Raw genomic sequence first — 15,514 nt, 5'->3', positions numbered from 1 at the left:
AGTCACTAGGCCCACAAAGTGCCCGTAAGGCCACTGAGATACTCTTTAAAATGCAAGTTAGGCAAAAAATAGTGTGTCTTCTCAAATGTCTCTTCCTATGCATATTAGATGTGATGCCTCCGATCCCAGAAGATACTTTTCCGCGTGCTTGGGGCAGAGTTCAAGGAACTGCATAAGAAGCGGGGAATTTCTGTCTCCCCACACATGCTGGTGTTGCCCTCAGAAGTGGTCGGGCTCTGCGACTTCCCTGGCAGTCCAGTGGTTGAGACTCCGTGCTCCCAATGCAGGGGGCACAGGTTCGACCCCTGGTTGGGGAGCTAAGATCCTGCACACCGCGTGGCGCGGCCATGAAAACAACAAAACTGATTGGGCTGAGCAGAGGCTGTCGGGAGCGGTGTTTCAGATCACGAAGCATTCGGGCTGTTTCTTCCCACCACACAATGCGTTTCATGCAGCAGAGGGAAAGGTGGTGGAAAGAGAAGGCAGGGCTGGGCAGCCAGGGTGTGGGCAGGCTCCTGCTCTCGCCCTGCCCAGGGTGGCCTGGCCACTGGTCTGGCAGCTCTGGACCCTCCAGCAGGCGTGAGGGAACGCCCAAAAGGCAGCTTGGCGAAAGGAAGGCCCCCGGAGAACCGTTCCAAATGCTGCCTGCTGTCTCCTCTGAATGGAACAATGGCTGTCCAGTGTTTTCCAAAACTGACAGAAAGGGCACTTAGAATTTGGCCTCATCTTCTGGATTCCAGCTTGTCCTCCACAGTTAAGCTGTCCAAGCCATTTCTTTTTTTTTTTAATTAAATTATTTATTTGGTTGCGCCGGGTCTTAGTTGCAGCAGGCGGGCTCCTTAGTTGCAGCACGCTTGTGGGATCTAGTTCCCTGACCTGGGATCGAACCCGGGCCCCCTGCATTGGAGACGCAGTGGAGTCCTAACCACTGCATTACCAGGGAAGTCCCCAATCCGTTTCTGGAAGTAAAGAACCATCTGGAGATTTGACTATTCTCCCAATTTTACTTTGTCAAGAGAAGGAAAAGGGAATGCGGCAGGCTTTAACAATGGCAGCCGATAAGAAGAACTTTGTATTCTTGGAGGAGTTAAAGGTAAATGCATGCAGTTTAGTCATGGAAACTTATTAAACTATGGTTGTGAACAAGAAGATACGATTTTTTTTCTCCCTGACCTGTGTGGTGGAGCAGGACAGGACTGTCACATTGCACAGCTCCAGACGGCACCCTTCACATTGTAGCCTATGTGAATGGTATGTCCCCTGGACTTATGCAGTGCACAACCTGAGCGGCCATACATGACAGCCCTATATGGTTGACCGTAGGTGTGTGTGAGATGATCTACTAAGCCTTTTTGTCACATTGTTGGCTTCCAGATTAGAGTTGGAAGACAAATCTTACTTAGAAACAGGTGGCTAAACCTTGTCTTTTCCACAGACTCTTGATCTTTGGACCCATCTTACTGGGCTATGCATCAATGACCACGCATATGAATCTTCCCAGTATGTGAAGTTCCTGTGGCGTAAATTATTAGTAAAGATAGCTAGAGCAGGGGAAACCAGGCTCACAAAGTGGCTGCATTTAGCAAGAAAAATGATTTGAGGACAGAAATCTTTTAAATCAATTTTTAGTCTTTAGATGACTCCAGTCTCCAGGCCTCTCCCCACATTTTGACAAACGGCTTTGCCTTCCCATCCACATTAGTTTATCTGACCTCCTTTTTCCATCAACTACCAAAATGAAAACTCCGCTGCAAGAGAGAGGGAGCGATTTTAAACATCCCTTAGCAATGAGGCAGAACATGCTATAGCCATCAAGTTCTAGTTGTTCATTCTGTTTATTGAAAAAAGCCTGTAGCCTGATTTCTTTTATGCGAGTACATTTGAGCAAGCAAAGTTTATAGAGATGACTTATCTCATTACATTAGAAGAGTGATTTGCTATCTCAGCATCTATAAGCAATTTTAACAGACATTTCTGGATGAAGAAAAGCTTTTGTAAATATATGCGAAAGACACGATTTCATCAAGCATTAAATTGGAGGTGCCCTGGAAAAATATTACATTTGTGCATTCAATTAGCTTGATTGTGGCTGAATTTTGTCCACTGAAGGAAGCATTTCTACAGAAAAACAGGAGCATTCCCTATGTCAGCAGGTTTCTTAAAACAGAAAACACGCTTTCCCCTTTGCAAGTCCTCTTTTGCATTTGTGCTGTTCCCAGCGATGCGTCCCTAATCAGCCGTCTCAGTCTCGTTCTCCACAGTAGAGGGTAAGGGGAGAGCGAACCAGGAGCCACGTTGTTTAGGCCTTAGAGAAATCCCAACCCAACGATTCCAACATTAATAGCCTGCATCTAGTCTGAAAGCTAGGCAAGCTTGGGCAAAACTGGGACGGGTCAAGGATGGACTTAAGTTCTCCAAACTTGCCTTCCTGGTCTCTGCAGGGCCTCTCCTTTCAGGGTCTGTGGGATGCTGTTTAAATCTTGGTAGGGCTGTTAGCCCATGTCTCTTTCCTGGAAGTAAGTGTATAGGGTCAGCTTTATCTTGGAATGAAGGCTTTGTTCCCATATTACGGGAATGAAAGGAGTTAGTGAAGGAATGGGAGAATGGTTGGGATTCAAGAGGGCTTTCTTGGACCCCTGAAATCACAGTAAAGAAGTGAGCTAAGTATTTAGGATGATCACTAGCCCTTCCCTGCAACCCTTGCTGTTCTGTAGTTGAACCATCAGCTTTATATTAATAAGAAACAAACCAGAAAGGACATAATATGTCAGTGGAACCTGGTGTGGAGGTGGCTTGTTAAACAGTAGGTGAGGACAAATTACAACTTTCCCAGCTGTAATCCATTAGAGCCCAAGGCTATCGTACTTCAAGTACATTTCTAAAGATTAATACAAGGATTAGCAAGGAGTTTGGATCAGGAATACAGAAATATTTCAAACAAGTTTTAGGTTTCTATATCAGTGAGGTTGCCAGATCTCTTGGATTCTTGAGTTTTGGAAAACCATCTTGGTCTTAAAGGATCACCTTTGTCCTAATAGATATGAACTCATCTATGACTAGGAAAAATTTTAAAGTCCAGAGTGGGTCCGGTAATACAGGATCTCTCAGTCATTCACTTATTCATTTATTGACTTATTAATGTATTCAGTAGACAAGCCTACTATATGCTGGTGACTGAACTAATCACCGAGGATTGGAAGAACACGGCAACGCTGACCATGCAGAATAATAAGGGCTGTGATGGAGGTACAGGTGAGACTCTTGGGTGGGGGGGGGGGGGGGCGGGTCCAGAGTAAACGATTCTCACCTAGGATAAAGCATCTGGAAAGGTTTGGGGAGAGGCGATCCTTAAAGCAGGAATTTTTTTTTTTGGTATTTTTTTCCTGACATACAGGAGGAATACAGAATCACTGTAGAAAGTTAAAAAATACAGAAAAGTATAAAGGAGAAAATCTGAATCACCTGGAACTCCAACTAGAACAAATCACTGTTAACATTTTGGCAGGATGACTTGAGACTGAGCTCTTGTTTCCTTGGCAGTAAGCTCAAGAGGAAGGAATGAGAGGCAGGTTTTCCTTCCCATCCTGAAGAGGGAGGGCTGAGTTGCAGGCAGTAGAAGTCAGGCTTCCCTTGCCTCATGGAAGAGTTAAGTGGATTTTGAGTTTTCCAAGTCCAGTTCAAGAATATGTAGGCCTGGATTGTCTAAAGGGAAGGGTTCTAGAGGAAAGGAAGAAGGGAGTAGCCTAACCCTGGCTCAGCTGGGTTCAGAGACTGAGCATGGCAGTGCCCAGAGGATGGGGACAGTACCCATCCTCCATGCAGTGCCTGGAGTGTCCTGACCTCTGGGAAGCCTGGGTGTTTGCAGGGAATTAAAACCTTGCCCGCTGCAGTGCTGGCTCTCTCAGGGAAGGTCTTAGTGATGGTATGGTGAATGGGGAATGAGGCTCTGCCCAGTGTTAAAATCTATTTCCAGTCTTGCTCTGACTCTATACCATTTCCTCCCCAGTCACCGGGACAGCACACATCCCACGACCAACTGCTAGAAGGGAACCTCTGTACGTTTACCTTCTGACTTTTCTCCTTGTCACATTTTATGATTTACAGTATCTATTCCAGATAAATCCTAAGTATTCCAGACAGTTCAGAGCTCCATAATTTAGACCTAACTTTGTGCTTTGAAGACCCTAAGTTAGTAGGGAAAACAGGTTCCTATTAGAGTCTTAAAGCAAGAGAAGGAAGATGAAGGATGCACTCCAGATAGCGTATTCCAAGTTGCTAGGAAAACAAAGAAACCATAGAAAATGATTTCAGAGCATAGACGAAACAAAGGAAGAGGTGGAATCAAAACTTTTCAGCTCTTCAGTGGGATAACTGCCAGTTCTGTTTTTGATATGAGGTTTCAGCATCGTTCACATGTAGCTTCTAATACGAACAGATCCAGAGTAAGGGAATGCATGTCAGCCTTATTCCTAGCCTCTGTATCCTTTGTTTCTCCCCTTGGTTGAAGCCTTCAAATCTCCACATAGAAATTCAGGCCTGTCCTGTGCCTGGTTTCAGGCCTTTGCTGGCCAGAGCATGGAGTATTTACCCAGCTTTGTCTCCCGCTTGGCATGACCCTGCTCAGTCCCGGGAAGCCCAGCTGTCCCAGGAACAGGCTACTTGCTTCTTCCTTTCACCCCAGAGCCCTCCCCTTGGAAAGAATCTGCCTCCACTGGGCTCAAGGGGTTCCAACCAGCTTATATATTCATGTCCCTACAAACCCTGCAGGTTACTCTCCTGACTAGATGGTGATCGGCTTATGCCCTAAAGCAACAAAGACAGATACTGAGACAGCCAAAGTTAAAAAGATAAGGTGGAAATCGTGCTTCCTTCAAAATCAGTTAGCTTTGTAATTGCCTTTTCTCCTGGTCTAGCAACTGCCTTCTCCCACATGGATGCCGGTGTTTATTGCCTTATGCTTGAAATGAAAAGGCAAATTTTGACATCCAAGGACTTGTTAGTCCTGAGAGGGCAGGGGATCTGGAAGAACAGTAGTTAGTCAGCACAGGCTGTGCTCTTGAAGCGGCTTGGCTTTCCTTCCCTCTGAGAACCTATCTGCAAGGTCAGTCTGAAGTTTGCAAGCCTGGTGGCCACTCTACCCCACTGGGGCAGCCTGACAGAGGGAGCAATTCAGTACCGCACAGCCATAAAATGTCCACGAGTTTAAAAAACAAAACCACAGTTGTTCTTGGGGCTGGGCTGGTTCCCCCATCCCAGTTTTAGCAGGATGTGTATGTGGCCATGAAACTCTTGGTGAGCTCTGAGGCCGTCCAGCGGGTGGTAGGGAACGTGCAGTAGGAACCCTGCACGTCAGGGCTCACTGTCTGCAAATGGCCTTTACATGACGAGCGGGATGCACCCTGCGGGCAGAAGGGATCCCGGGGCAGGGAGTGCGAGGCAGGATCTCAGGAAGCCAAAGCTGGGCAAGGTCACTCTCCTCCTCCTCTGGATGTGATCAGTGGCCTCTTTCAGGCGGAACTGACATGAGCTATGCCGATGGCAGGCGAACGGGAGATCCCAGCTTCACAGTGGACCAGGACCTTGCCTTCCTTTTCCCGGACCCAGTCAGTGAAGCCTATTGCTCCTTGGAAGCAGGAGCGAATGTCAGCCGCGTGGCTGTCGAGCACAGGGATCCATTTGTAGTGCAGGTGGGCCGTGCAGGCCTGCGAGGTCCACCGCCAGACACTCTGCAGGGCCGTGATCACGTGCAGGGTGGCGAGGAACCGGCACTTGGATGCTTGGTGGGTACTTTCAAGGTGGAGGAACAGAGGGATTGCACCTGGGCCGCCGTGGTCCTAAGGCGGCCGGTAGCTGATGTTGAGCACTGGTTTCCCACACTGGCTGATGAGCGCGCTCTCGTTTCAGTCTCCTCTGGTGAAATGGGTTTTACAGTCACGCAGCACTCGGGAATATTCCGAGTGGAAAGCTTCCTACCCTCGCCTGTAAGAAGCACACCTGCCGGCGAGCAGGCAGGGAGGGGAGCAGCGAGGCTGGCGGGACGCGCACCGCGGTCTCCTCAGCACCCCCGCCGCGCGCGCGCCCTCTGTCGGGCAGCACGAGCGCGCCGCCGAGGGGAGATCGGCGTGAAGCGAGCCGCGCACGCTCGAGGGGGCAAGGCGTGTGGGGGGGGGGGTGGGCGTGCGCGTGGCCCCGCCCCCACCCACGCCGCACGCAGGTGCCCAGGCCCCGTGCACGCAGGCGAGGCTCCGGGCGAGCGGGGCGTGGCTGCGCGGGCCGGCAGCTCCGCTAGCGTTTCCCGTCTCGGACGCTCGGCGTTCCGCCGGCTACTCGCCGACCCCTGGAGTCGGGCCGAGGAGTTTTCAACGGAGTCTGAGGAAACTCAATGTGCAGCGTTACAGGAAACTAAATATAAGACGTTTAACTGGAAGAGCCAGGTAAGGTGGGTCATTTGACCCTTGCACCACGCGGGGGTTAGGGGCACTGACCTCCCGTGGAGTCGAAAATCCTCTCATGCTCAGTCTCTGCCTCAAAAACAGGAATTGGTAAACGACTCACCCAAGGGCTGGAAGCTCAAACAGTTTGGTTAGAATGAGGATTCAAACTCTAGTTCTTTTGATTCCGCATAATGTGATCTCTAATTGAACGCAGGCTTTTCCCCACACTTACTTAACGTAAAGGTCTGTATAATGAAAATACAGGTGCTGTATTTGTTGGAAAAAAACTCCGTGTAAGTGGACCCGCACAGTTCAAACTGCAGTTCAAACCCATGTTACTCAAGGGTCAACTGTATTTTAGGATGGAACTCTGGCTTAGATATCAGAAGTTGTTGAGGGCTCCCTCTCAGAGGTGAGTTAAATCATCAATCAGTCATTTTCTATCCCCACCCTCAATAAAGAATACAGGTTTGGAGTGTCTAGATCCGGGTCTGCTGCTGTAAGTCAGATGACTGCAATTAAGTGATAATAGTAAAAACTATACGGAATATCAGGCTGCCTAGATTCAGGGGAGTTTTGCTCCCACAAGATCAGAAAACATGCAAAAGGCCAGGAAGCCCGCAGTCTGGGGTGTCTATTTTCTATGGATGTGTTAAACCAGTGTGGTGAGTCTTAGGTCTGGGCAGTGCTTCTCACATTTGCTCCTGTGGCCAAGTCCCTGTGAGTCACTTCTGGGGACATCACAAAATAATGACCCATTTTCCATATATAAACCAGGAGTAGCTTTATGGATGGAAAATTTTATAATCACATATGTAGCATTTTCATGCCTCACAAAGATGTATGTAAAATATTTCTAGGAAATGACATGTACAGTGGTGGCCCTTCTTGCCCTATTCTCTCCTCCTGTCCTGCAGGCTGCCCTTGCTGAGGCCAGGGAAGAGAAGGAGGCCTTTTACAATGAAACTCCCCTCTGAGCTTCATAACATATAAGGAGGTTTGCTAGTGGGTGTGAACCCTTTGCTGGGCGTATCTTTTTTTTTTTTGGCTGCGTCGGGTCTTGGGTGCTGTGTGAGGGCTTTCTCTAGTTGCGGCGAGCGGGGGCTACTCTTCATTGTGGTGCGCGGGCTTCTCGTTGCAGTGGCTTTTGTTGCGGAACTCGGGCTCTAGGTGCGCGGGCTTCAGTAGTTGTGGCTCGTGGGCTCTGGAGCGCAGGCTCAGTGTTTGTTGCGCACGGGCTTAGTTGCTCCGCGGCACGTGGGATCTTCCTGGACCAGGACTCGAACCCATGTCCCCTGCATTAGCAGGCGGATTCTTAACCACTGCGCCACCAGGCAAGTCCCTAGAGTTTGATTGTCTTTTAACTGTCTTCTCCATTCTCACGACTTGACCATGGAGCAGAACTGAATCTCAAAGGACAGGCATGGAGGGGTTTTAGCATGAAGGAGCAAAAGGAAAGGCAGAGCAAAAGGCGGCACAGGGGCAGGGTGGAGAGAAGGGAGAGGGAGCACATTTTTCAGGCTGCAGCCACGGGGCCAGGGACTAAAGACCCATTTGTATGGGCTGAGCCCTGGAGTCAGACTGAGCAGATTAGAGAAGAAATCTCCAAATCTCTCCCACCAGAAAGGCTTTCTGTGAGTTAGAGTGTATCACTTGAACCTGGAGTAGATACCTGTTTGAATGTGTTTTGGGAACTGATATTGATGCTTGATGGGTTAAGAGTAAGACTTTGTCATGCTCTCCTCCACAATAAAGGACTCAGCGTAGAGATTTTTATACATTCTGAGTTTTTCTGTTGAAATCTATTTACTACCAGGACATTTGGCAGTCAGTCTACACTGGCTAGCTCATTAAAGCAACAGTCTCTTGAGCTTACTCTATGTCAAGCCCTGTGTTATGTGTTTGACGTAGATTATGATGTTTAATTCCTCCAGCGTGCCTGGAAGTGGGTATCATGAGCTCATTTGACTGATGAGAGAGCTGAGGCTCGTCGATGGTGACTTTCCCAAAATCACGTGGCCAGTAAGAAGCGGAACCCAAATCTCTTACTCTCTTTCTCCAGCGTGGTTAGTAACTAGCTCACCCACTGCTTCTGCAGCAGAATTTTAATAAAAACGGAAAAAAAATCTATTCTTCGATTTGTGTGTGTGTGTGTGTGTATTGGGAAAAGACTATCAACATTTTTAAAGTAAACTTTTAATTTTAGAATATTTTGAGATTCGCAGAATTACTGTGAAGATAGTAAGTGTACCTGTATTCCCACACCCAGCGTTCCCTTTTGAAAACATCTTATAATAGTATATGTTTGTTACGATGAATAAACCAACTTTGATACATTATTATTAACTAAAGTCCAGGGTTTATTCAGATTTCCTCAGTTTTCCCCTTATGTCCTTTTTCTGTTCCATGATCCTGTCTAGGATATCATGTTATATGTAGTAGTCATGTCTCCTCAGGCTCTCAGCTGTGGTAGTTCCTCAGACTTTGCTTGCTTTTGGTGACTTTGACAGTTTTGAGTTCCTCAGTTGGAATTTGTCTAATGTTCTCATCATTAGATTGGGGTAGTATATCTTTGGAGGAAGACGACAGAAGTAAAATGCCATTTTCATCATCTTATATCAAAGGTCATCCTATCCACGTGACATCACTTAAATGCTAATGTTGATCACCTGGCTCAGGTAGTGTTTGTCAGGTTCTTGCCCTGTCAAGTTACTCCTTCCCCCACTTCCATGCTTTCCTCTGTGGGAGGAAGTGACTTAAGAAGTGGGAAGTTACCAGCTCCTTGAGGCTGGAGTATCTGTATGTTATTTGGAATTCTGCACAGTGGATTGGTCTCTTTTCCCTATTTCTTTATTTAATCATTACTTTATATCAGTATAGCCTCATGGATATTTATTTCATGCTTTGGGTTATAATCCAATGCTACTTAATTTTCGTGCTCTAATTGTTCCAGCTTTGGCCACTGGGAGCTCTTTCAGTTGGCTCCTGTGTCCCTATGACACATCAACTTTTATTTATTTATTTATTTTTTGAGCACTCCCTTATTTTCTGGAGCTACAAGATGCTCCAAACTCATCTTGCATATTTCCTGCTCCAGTCCTCGAATGTGCCATTTCTCTAAGCAGCCCTGGTTCCTTTCATTGGAGAATGGTGTTAGAAACCAAGATCTGGGCATTAGGTGTGCTCATTCCTATGGGGATGGCATTGCTTCTAGGTCCTCTCAGCTGAAAGAGCAAGGAAATATTTGTGTATATACTAATCTGTGTATATACACATATCTATAAATTTTTCTATATGTAACCATCTATATCTATGTTAAGCTGAACATGAGTTCATACTGATATCTCCAACTCCAATCTACTACTGCATGGCTCGTTCTAGCCTTCTCCCCTTCTTCATCTGTAAATTCCCACTCCAACAGTGAGGAACCTGCTTCCTGCCATCTGCCATCCATTTACTTAATTGTTCAGTTCCGGTATATATGTACAGCCATATCAGAACTGTTAACCCATATCCCCAAGGAAAACAACTTTATCAGCTAGAGTACAGTGCTGTGTGCAGTTACTTTCTTCTTTGGTGTTTCAGATTCTCCTCATTTCCAGAGTTACTTAGGCTAGCACTATTCTCCCCCGCCGCATCCCCTTTAATAAGGTTGTTTCACACATTTGTAATACAGTTGTGTTGTTCGTCGTATTTTTTATTCCATTATGGGATCTCCAAAATCATTTTTTTCTAGTTTGCGTGTACTTTACAGTATCACACAGAATCACCGCCCCCAAAAATCCTCTGCACTTCACCTACTCAACCTCACCCCCTGCAAGTACTGGCAACCAGTGATCTGTTTACCACCTTTATAATTTTGCCTTTCCAGAATGTCATATAATTGGAACCATACAGTAGGCAACTTTCCCAGACTGACTTCTTTCGTTTAGCAATATGCATTTAAGATTCATCCATATTTTTTAGTGACTTGATAGCTTGTTTCTTTTTATCAAATGGGCAATGCTTCATTGTCTGGAGGTAGCACAGTTTGTTTATTCATCCACCTATTGCAGGACATGTTGGTTACTTCCAGGTTTTGGCAGTTGCAGACTTCCGTGGGGACATAAGTTTCAGCTCATTTGGGTAAATACTTAGGAATACAATTACTGAGTCAGGTGGTAAGACTATGTTTCGTTTTGTAAGAAACTGCCACATTGTCTTTCAGAGCGGCTGTACCATTTTGTGTTCCCATCAGTACCGAGTGAGTCTTCCTGTGCTCTGCAGTCAACGTTTGGTATTGTCGGTTTTTTTGGATGTTGTCATTCTGATAGTCTTTTTTTAATTTTTATTTTTTTAAACATCTTTATTGGAGTATAACTGCTTTACAATGGTGTGTTAGTTTCTGCTTGATAACAAAGCGAATCAGCTCTACATATCCATATATCCCCATATGTCTTCCCTCTTGCGTCTCCCTCCCTCCCACCCTCCCTATCCCACCCCTCTAGGTGGTCACAAAGCACCCAGCCGATCTCCCTGTGCAATGCGGCTGCTTCCATTCTGATAGTCTTGTAGTGGTATCTTGTTCTTTTCACTTGCAAATCCCTAATGACACGTGGTGTTGAGCACCTTTTCATCTGCTTCTTTGCCATCTGTATCTTCTTTTGTGAGGTGTCTGCTCAGATCTTTTGACCTCTTTTAGTTCTTTTTAAAAAATTGTGGACTTTAAGAGTTCTTTCATATTTTGGATATAAGCCCTTTACCAGGTATGTGTTCTGCAAATATTTTCTTGCAATCCGTGGCTTCGCTTTTCATTTTCTTAACAGTATCTTTCACAGAGCAGAAGTTTTAATTTTAATGAAGTCCAACCTATTTTTTTCTTTCATAGATTGAGCTGTTAGTACTGTATATAAAAACTCATAGCCAAACCCAAGGTCACGTAGATTTTCTCCTGTGTTTTCTTTTAAAAATATTTATTTATTTGGCTGCGCTGGGTCTTACTTGTGGCACGGGGGATCTTTATTTATTTATTTCAGGTCTTTATTGAATTTGTTACAGTGTTGCTTCTGCTTTATATTTTGTATTTTTGGCCGGGAGGGATGTGGGATCTTACTCCCCAACCAGGGGTCAAACCCACACCCCCTGCATTAGAAGGCGAAGTCTTAACCACTGGACCACCAGGGAAGTCCCACACGGGATCCTTAATTGCTGCATGCATGCAGGATCTAATTCCCTGAGCAGGGATTGAATCCAGGCCCCCTGCACCACCAGGGAAGTCCCCTCCCATGTTTTCTTTAAGAGGTTTTTGTAGCTTTTCATTTTATATTGAGGCCTGCAATCCATTCTGAGTTCATTTTTGTGTGAGGTGTAAGGTCTGTGTCTGGGTTCATCTTTTTAAATTTAGACATTCAGCACCATTTGTTAAAAAGCCAGCATTATTTTTTTTTGTTTGTATATCTTTATTGAACTATAGTTGATTTACAATATTAGCTTCAGATACACAGCATAGTGATTCAATATTTTTACAGATTATGCTCTGTTTAAAGTTATTACAAAATAATGGATGTATTTCATTATATGATATATATCCTTGTGCTGTACGATATATCCTAGTTTTTTATTTATTTTAAAAATAGTTTATTGCCGATGCAGGGGACGCGGGTTCGTGCCCCGGTCTGGGAGGATCCCACATGTCACGGAGTGGCTGGGCCAGTGAGCCATGGCTGCTGAGCCTGCGCGTCCGGAGCCTGTGCTCTGCAGCAGGAGAGGCCACAGCAGTGAGAGGCCTGCGTACTGCAAAAAAAAAAAAAAAAAAAAAAAGTTTATAAATATGTAACAGTTTGTATCTCTTTATCCCCTACCCCTATCCTGCCCTTTCCCCTTCTCTCTCCCCACTGGTGACTACTAGTTCTCTAAATCTGTCTTTTTCTGTTTTGTTATATATATTCGTTTTATTTTTTAGATTCCACATATAAGTGATAACATAGAGTATGTCTTTCTCTGTCTGACTTATTTCACTAAGCATAAGACCCTCTAGGTCTATCCACACTGTTGCAAATGGCAGAATTTCATTGCTTTTATGGCCGAATAATATTCCATTGTATATATGTGCCACATCTTCTTTATCCATTCATCTGTTGGTGGACACTTGGGTTGCTTCCATATCTTGGTTATTGAATGCTGCTATGAGCATGGGGTACATGTATCTTTTTGAGTTGGTGTTTTCACTTTTTTCAAATGTATACCCAGGAGTGGATTTGCTGGAGAATATGGTAGTTCTATTTTTAGCTTTTTGAGTAACCTCTCTACTGTTTTCTGTAGTGGCTGCACCAAGTTACATTCCCACCAGCAGTGTTCAAGAGTTCCCTTTTCTCCACATCCTCTCCAACATTTATTATTTGTAGACATTTTGATGTTAGCCATTCTGACAGGTGTGAGGTGATACCTCATTGTGGTTTTGATTTGCATTTCTCTAATAATTAGTGATGCTGAGCATCTTCTCATGTGCCTGTTAGCCATCTGTATGTCTTCTTTGAAAAAAGTCTATTCAGGTTTTCTGCCCATTTTAAAATCGGATTTTTTGGGTTACTGAGTTGTATGTGCTGTTTATACTGGGTTGGCCAAAAGGTTCATTCGGGTTTTCCAGATTGGGTTGGCCAAAAAGTTGGTTCGGGATTTTCCGTGAGATCTTACTGAAAAACCCAAACTCACTTTTTGGCCAACTCAGTATTTTGGATATTCACCCATTATGGGTCCTATGATTTGCTGATACCTTCTCCCATTCAGTAGGTTGTCTTTTCATTTTGTTGATGGTTTCCTTTGCTGTGCAAAAGCTGAGCGAAGTAACTTTTGTATTACTGACATCTTTTAATTCAGCAGATAAACTCTAATCTCATAATAAGTACTTCCTTTTCAGACAGAAAAGATCATTCTAAATGGGTTTACCTTGTTTGGTATCTATTAAATGTTGATTTAACATTCTTAATTGCAATTATGCATTGGTTTGCTTGGTATCTTTTTAAAGTTCTTTGATTAAGGGTCCGTACAGCATGGTCTTTCACATACCAAGGCCATTGAGTCCTATTAGAAGGGTAAATTGTATTGTGAAATGTTTCACTGTGTGCAAATCTCAGCTGTGTTTTAGTTAAGTAAAAGCACATTGGCTTTGATCACCACTCGACCAATTACTTGTAACGTAAAAGGGATGGCTAAACAATGGGTGCATACGTAGTCAGAATTCCAAATGTAGCTCTGGGAGTAAAAGGAAAGAAGAAAATTGTTCCTTGATAATCACAAATAATAATGTTGCCTTTAAAATATTCTAAAATGGTTTCGTCATAGAGATGTTAATGGTTCACTAAGTCCTGGCCACGCAAAGTGTGGTCTTCAGACCGGAGCACCAGAATCATCTGGGAGCTTGTTAGCAATGCAGAATCAGGTCCTGCCCCAAACCTATTGAATCAGAATCTGCAGTTGAGCAGGATCCCCAAGATGATTTGTATGCACATTAAAGCTTGCAAAGCTTTTTATTGGCAGAACGTTTCTGTCTGGTTCGTGGAACTAGAGTGCTGTGGAAGTGAGCTTTGAGAGTTCCGGCCCAGGCACTGAGGTCTTATAACCTCCATGTATCATTTTCCTTTTGCCCATCATTCCTGCCAAATCAGATGTTATCTGCCGCCTACTAAAGAGAACTACAAAGACTTTGTTATTTCAGCAGCACAGGAGACGGAGTGCTGCGTGTGTATGTGTCAAAGATAGTAAAGTCCCTTCAGAAGGGAATTTGTGGAGCAAGGCACTGTAATTGGAGAGCCTTTATTTTGGCCTTGAAGATAGAAAATTGTTAAGATGGGAGAGAGTCTTTAACATACTTTTGAAACAGAACTCACCTTTAAGAAAAAATATAGAATCATGTGGTACGTGTGTGTGTGCGCGCGCACACACACACACACACACACACCCCCCACCCCACCCCACCCCACCCCCACCCAAGGCCTGGCATTCCCTCAGAGCATCAACACCTGTTTTCAGGCCTTTCTGTCCTCCATCATCACATTCCTCAGGGAAAGGGTGGGGGGCAGATTTTCACAACTGTGATGCCTGTTACAACATTAAACGTGACATTGTATGGAGTTAGCTACATATCCCATTTATTCTTAGACTGTGTGGAGAATCTTTTTTTTTTTTTTTTTTTTTTTTTTTTGCTTACCATGAATTAAAAATAAAGAAGAGTGCCATCTTGTGGGCATCTCTGTTACTACCACAACCGCATCAGATCTTGGTGGAAGTCCATCAACCCCAGAGAGAACCGTTCTGCTATGTACACATCTATATGTAATGTATCATCAGCCGGGGGCAACTGATCAAGGACCTCTCTTCAGTTCTTTTACTTACAATGAATCATTCTATGGGCTTTTATTTTCATAAATGACTAATAACATATAAAGTGAATCATGGAGGGAGTACTAACGTTGGCATTTATGACAAAAAGTGGCACATTATCAGTTCCCTTACATGCTCTAATTCCATTTTGTATAAGAAGTTTGACGGATAAGCCCCACAGTACATGAGCCCACATGGAATGGGAATTCAGGAAACTTCTGGGGAGGATGTTTGTATTCAGTGTTGTATTGAATTTGGTCGTGGTTTTCAATGGCTGCTAGTCTTGTTTGAAAGAATTTGGTTGTCATTTATTTCTCATTGGGAGGAGAGAATGAGGACAGACCACTCAGTAGCAGGAAAGAAGTTTTAGCAGCAGTTCAGGGATCACTGAGCTGGAAGATTGTGGATCACAGGCCTCCACAGGCAATTGGATGCCAGGATGCTCTTCGGCAAGACGGGGCCAAGGAGGATGGGTCATGCTAGTTAGTATAGCTGGGAGACTCCCTTCTAATCCTGGGTTTGCTGCTTTTTACCAGGAGACTTCGGGCAAGTCCCTACACCTCATTGGGCTTTGTTTTTTTTAATCTGTCAAGTGACAAATTTGCAATTTATGATCTCCAGGCTCCCCTCAAGACCTAAAATTTGATGTATGAAAGAGAGGGTCTCATTTCTCAATCCTTCTTAACACAGGTTTCCTGGTCAAAGGCAGAATTTATTATAAA

The 15,514-nt window shown here is 44.7% G+C and overlaps 1 long non-coding RNA gene and 1 pseudogene across 1 annotated transcript in view; one reads left to right on the top strand and one right to left on the bottom strand.

The window, feature by feature from the left end:
* Positions 1–5,258: 5,258 nt before the first annotated feature.
* Positions 5,259–6,099, bottom strand: LOC101317012 (dual specificity protein phosphatase 5 pseudogene; annotated as a pseudogene).
* Positions 6,100–6,244: 145 nt separating this feature from the next.
* The window catches only part of LOC109552146 (uncharacterized), a 289,767-nt gene continuing 280,497 nt past the window's right edge, over positions 6,245–15,514 (top strand). The window contains exon 1 of the long non-coding RNA XR_012330157.1: positions 6,245–6,434. This is a non-coding gene — a long non-coding RNA (uncharacterized lncRNA). The remainder of the gene's footprint in view (positions 6,435–15,514) is intronic.

The sequence above is a fragment of the Tursiops truncatus genome, chromosome 2 (assembly GCF_011762595.2).
Source record: "Tursiops truncatus isolate mTurTru1 chromosome 2, mTurTru1.mat.Y, whole genome shotgun sequence".
NCBI classification, from domain to species: Eukaryota; Metazoa; Chordata; class Mammalia; order Artiodactyla; family Delphinidae; genus Tursiops; species Tursiops truncatus.
This window is presented reverse-complemented; position numbering and strand designations above follow the sequence as displayed.